General features: G+C 42.0%; 1 pseudogene; it reads left to right on the top strand.

The window, feature by feature from the left end:
• The first annotated feature begins 4,296 nt into the window (after positions 1 to 4,296).
• On the top strand, positions 4,297 to 4,960 carry LOC102845808 (annotated as a pseudogene).
• Positions 4,961 to 5,898: the final 938 nt, after the last annotated feature.

The raw sequence follows: 5,898 nt of genomic DNA, 5'->3' as shown, positions 1-5,898 counted from the left end.
GCATTATGCAGATGACACAACCCTGCTTTGCTAAAACTGAGGAGGACCTGAAACACTTGCTGCAGAAGGTCAAGGACAGCAGCCTTCAATACAGATTGAAGTGCAACATCAAGAAGACAAAGAAAAAAAATAAATAAAAATTAAAAAAAGAAGACAAAGAATCTCACTATTTTACAGCATTATGATGGTGAAGAGATTGAGGTTGTTAACAGCTTTAGTTTGCTTGGCTCTACAATCAACACTCTTGGCACCAACAGCCAGGAAATCAAAAGATGAACTGCAATGGGAAAGTTTGTTGTCAGGGACCTCTCCAGAGCACTGCAGAGCAGTGGTGTGCCTGATCCAGGCCATAGGTGTGTCAGGGACAATAAGGTTGGCACAGGATAGAGGAGGTTTCAGGGCTATTGTGCATCGATAGGGTCACTATAATTTGCATGTGCTTCGATGGCACATAACAACAACAATATAGGATGATTAAAAATACCGTGGGCATCTTAGTCATTCCAGTGACATCTTTGCCTTTAAAATGTCTAAGTTCTTTTGCAATGGATTTACCTGATAAGAAAACACTGATCTTTTTTTAATTTATTTCCATTCATTCATTGTTGTACTTTTCTCCCTGCCCCCCCCAGTTCACTCTGCTCTTTGAAAAGTAAAAGAAAAGTTCTTTCATTTTTTTTAAGTGCTGCTTCCACAGGAATTGATTGCTGATGTAAATGAAATTAAATCCTTGACAAGTTTAGTATCTTCTCCATGTCCTCAGTGTTCCTAGGAGCACTGGTGGCAATGTGGTTAAGTGCTCAGCTACTAACCTAAAGGTCATCAGTTCAAACCCACCAGCCGCTGGAGGGAAGAAAGATGTGACAGTCTGCTCCTCTGAAGATTTGTCGTTCCTGTTATTAGGTGCCATTAACTTGGCTCTGACTTTTAGCAACGTTATGTACAGCAGAAAGGAACCTTCCCCATCTTGCACCATGTTTCTTTCACAGTCTTTGCCATATTGAAGCCCACTGCTACGGCCCCCATATCAATCCATTTCATTAAGGGTCTTTGTCTTTTCCACAGACATTCTACTTTCCAAGCCTGATGTCCTCCTCCAGGGACAGGGCCCTTCTGATAACATGTCCCATGTATGTGAGTCGAAGTCCCACCATCCTTCCTTCTAAGGAACACTCTGGTTGCATTTCTTCCAAGATAGATTAGCTATTTATTTTGTCAGTTCAAGGTATACTCAACATTCTTCACCAGCACCACAATCCAAAGCACCTTTAGGCTCCCTTATTTGGTGGTTTGTTGTTTTTTTTTCCTTATTCTAAACTCTTCTTCAGTCTTCTTCATTTGTTGTCCAAATTTCATGTTTATGGAGCAATTGAAAATAGCATGGCTGGAATGAGGCACAAGTTGGTGTCTAAAATGACAGCTATGCTCTTTAGCATTATAGAGAGTTCCTTGGCAACAGATGTGGCCAATGTAAAATGGCATTTGATTTCTTTCTTTAAAATTTACTTTAATGCAAGTTTACAGAGACTTTAGCTTTCCATTCATTCGTAGTTGCACACTTTCCTCCCTGCCCATCCCTCCCCCCAGTTCACTTTTCTCTTTGAAAAGTAAAAAAAATTCTTTCATTGTTATACAATTCCCCCCACCCCCAGTCCACTCCACTATGCAGCTTTCATTCTGGACTCTTGTCATGACAATAATACCTAATCATATATTCCTAACAAACAGTTCTCTCTTTCATCTGTTTCAGTGCAGTATACATCATTTAGTCCCTCTTACTTCCCCCCACAACTCCCATGTCAGTCCTGCTTTACAACAGTGGCACTATGCAGTATTTGTCCTTTTGTGACTGAGATATTTCACTCAGCATAATGTCTTCCAGGGTCACCCATTTTGAATAATATTTCATGAGTTCCTTGTATTTCAATGCAGCGTAGTATTCCATTGTGTGAATATATCACAGCTTCTCTATCCATTCGTTTGTTGATGGGCACTTGGGTTATTTCCAACTCTTCGCTATTGTGTGAACACAGCCACAATAAACATGGGTGTGCCTATATCTGCTTGGGTGGCAGTTATGTTTTCTTTAGGGTATATTCCCTGTAGTGGAATTGCTGGGTCAAATGGTATTCCAACTTTTTGAGAAAGTGTTGCCATACAGCCTTCCACAGTGGTTGTTTGCATCATCATTTGATTTCTTGAATTCTGCTTCCATGAGTATTAAATGTAGATCTGAGTAAAAGAAAATCCTTGACGACTTCAATCTTTTCTTCAATTATTATGATATTATTTATTGATCCAAATGTGAGGATTTTTTACTTCTTAAGTTGAGTAATAATCCATATTGAAGACTCAATAGTCTTTGATCTCTTCTGGTAAATGTTATTTCTTTATGGTTTTCTAATTCTAGGTCTTACCTTTCATTTCATTATCTTCCTTTGCTTTGTCTATCTTCAAGGTACCCTCTGAAATCTTATGTTCAACTCTTTTTTATTATTTCTTCCTTTTCTGTTTAATTTCTCTATGTTCTAGAGTCAATTTTACAATCTTGTCTAAAATCTATTTCTTTTTCTTTTCATTCTTTCCTGTCTTTTGCTTTCTTCATGTGTGATCTCCTTGATGCCATCCCACAACTGGTGTGGTCTTCCATCATTAGTTCGTGTTCAATGCATCAGATATAATCTTGAGTTGGTTTCTAAGTTCAAATGGGATGTACTCAAAGTTGTGTTTGATTCTCATGGACTTGTTTTCATTTTCTTCAGCTTCAATTTGAACTTGCGTGTGATCAATTGATGATGTTCCATGGTTGGTCCCTGGCCTAATTTTGACTGATACGTATTGAGCTTTCCCCCTATTACTTTGCACAAACTCAGTTGATTTAATAATCTGTGTATAACAATCAAGTGGGACCCATGTGTATAGTTGCTATTCATGTCTCTCTTTTTTTTATGATAAAATAGTAAAAGGCTTATTAGAAAGTAAGTCACATTCCCAACCTACAACCAGGAGACGATCATAGTGACCCCTGAAAAAATGAGAACTGAGGATCAACTGAGGAGATTTGTACACCAATGTTCACAGCAGCATTATTCACCATTGCAAGAATATGAAAACAGCCCAAATGTCCAACCACAAACAAATGGATTGAGAAATTATGGTACATTCACACAATGAAATACTATGCAGCATGCAGTAGCAATGATTTTGTAAATTATTACCTAACTTGGGAGGGACTAGAGAACATTATGCTGAGTGAACTAACTCAGTCCCACAAGGATAAATATTGTATAAAACCATTATTGTAGAATGAGTGTAAGGTTCCAAGAGGGGTAGGAGAGGGTGGAAGCAGAGGGACGTAAATGTGTAGGGGGCGGGGGGATTAATCATGGGGTTGTACAATTTGATGGGTGGGAGGGTGAGGAAAATGGAAAGAATTTGTTCTTGAAAACAATGTATTAGAATTTTGTAAATAAATTAGTTGTTATTGTTAAGTGCCCTCAAGTAGAGTCATAGATGATGCATAGCAACCCTATGAATGAAAGGCCTGAACACTTGTATAACTTTTATTGTTTATCCAAGTCCATAGAATTTCCAGAAGCAAGCTATTTTGGAAGTTGATGCCACTCCTGCTTCCAAGCTTGTTTTAAATGGGGAGCTCCACCAAACACTGTCCACCATGGGTGACCATTATCATATATGACACATCACAGCAACCATGAGATTAACTCTGTACAGCAGATGGACAGACCAGTACTATACCACTTAGAAGAATGTTTGACCCAAAACAGTTAAAAGCAGGCCTGAGGGCCCAAATTCCTTTTTAACTAGGAGGCCAAATACAATCAACTTATAGCCAATGGCCAGTAAACAATGGCCCCAGAGTCTTACCAGAACCAAAGCAAAACCTCTGTGGAGTCAAAGTGCTTCAGAACACTCCTCACCAGGATTCCAAACCCTTGCTAGTGAATAAATGCCTTTTTTAAATAAACTAGTTAGGATTTGTGGAAGATCTATCAACAATCTGCGTTATGCAGATGACACAACCCTGCTTGCTGAAACTGAGGAGGACCTCATGCACTTGCTGCAGATGGTCAAGGACCACAGCCTTCAGTATGGACTGAGGCTCAATGTCAAGAAGACAAAGATTCTCACCACTGGACCAATCAGTAGCATCAGGATGGATGGCAAAGATATTGAGATTGTTCACAGCTTCGGTTTGCTCAGCTCCACGGTCAACACTCTTGGCACCAGCAGCCAGGAAACAAAAAAAGGTATTGCGATGGGAAAGTCTTCACAACCTTGGAGAAGGCTGGGGCTCACTTGAAGGGTGGTGCCAAATGGGTAATCATCTCTGCTCCTTCCCCATGTTTGTGATGACGTAAACCATGAAAAGTATGTCAACTCTCTCAAGATTGTCAACAATGCCTCCTGCACCACCAACTGCTTGGCTCCCCGGCCAAGGCCATCCATGACAATTTTGGCATTGTAGAGGGACTGACGACCACAGTCCATGCCATCATGACACCCAGAAGACTGGATGGATGGCCCCTCTGTAAAGCTGTGGAGTGATGGCAGTGGAGCTGCCCAGAACATCATTCCTGCATCTACTGGCGCTGCCAAGGCCGTGGGCAAGGTCACTGGCATGGCTTTCCGTGTCCTCACGCCCAATGTGTCAATTGTGGACCTGACCTGCCGTCTGGAGAAAGCTACCAAATACGATGACATCAAGAAAGTAGTAAAGCAGGCATAAGAAGGGCCCCTCAAGGGCATCCTGGGATACACCGAAGACCAAGTTGTCTCCTGTGACTTTAATAGTGACACCCACTCTTCCACCTTTGATGCTGGGGCTGGCATTGCTCTGAACAACCACTTTGTCAAACTCATTTCCTGGTATGACAATTAATTTGGCTACAGTAACCGGGTGGTCGACCTGATGGTTCCCATGGCTTCCAAAGAATAAGAGGCCCTTGGACCACCAGCCCCAGCAATAGCACTAGAAGACAGAGAGAGACCCTCGGCTGCTGGGGAATCCTCACCCCAACTTGATCCTCCCACACACTGAGAATCTCACATCCTTGACACAAATTTCCATCAAATCCCCCTGCGAAAGGGGAAGTGCTTGAAGAGCCCATCTTGTCATATACCATCAATAAAGTACACTGCTGTTGTTGTTGTTGTTCTTATGTGCCGTCGAGTCGCTTGCGACTCATAGCGACCCTATGTACAACAGTCCTAAACCCTGCTCTATCCTGTGCCAATCGCACTGCCTCCGACACACCCATCCCAATTACCCCAGTCACTGAATCAATCCACCTTATAGAGGGCCTTCCCCTCTTGCGCCATCCCTCCACCCTCCCAAGCACTATGTCTCTCTCCAAGGACCAGTCTTTCCTCATATGTCCAAAGTATGTCAGACGAAGACCCAGAATCCTTGTCTCCAAGGAGCAGGCTGGTTTAACACTCTCTAGGATGAATCTGTTTTCTTGGCAGTCCATGGTACATTCAATACTCTTCTCCAGTACCACAGCTCAAAGGCATCAATTCTCCTTCTAACCTTCCTAGTCACTGTCCAACTCTCTGATGCATAACAAGTGATTGCAAAGACCGTAGCCTGTATCAGATGCACCTTAGTCTCCAGAGTGACACCACTGTTCTTCAGTACCCTGGAGAGGTCCCTAACAGCAAACTTTCCCATCGCAATACAATTTTTGATTTCCTGGCTACTGATGCCAAGAGTGTTGACTGTGGAGCCAAGCAGACTAAAGTTGTTAACAATCTCAATCTCTTCACCATCCATCCTGATGTTGCCTATTGGTCTAGTAGTGAGAATCTTTGTCTTCTTGACATTGTGCCTAAATCCATACTGAAGGCTGCAGTCCTTGACCCTCTGCAGCAAGC

This window comes from Elephantulus edwardii, unplaced genomic scaffold (assembly GCF_000299155.1).
Source record: "Elephantulus edwardii isolate Elephantulus edwardi_28Jun2011 unplaced genomic scaffold, EleEdw1.0 scaffold00045, whole genome shotgun sequence".
Taxonomy (NCBI): Eukaryota; Metazoa; Chordata; class Mammalia; order Macroscelidea; family Macroscelididae; genus Elephantulus; species Elephantulus edwardii.
Note: the sequence above shows the minus strand (reverse complement) of the source record. Positions and strands in the feature narration are given on the sequence as shown.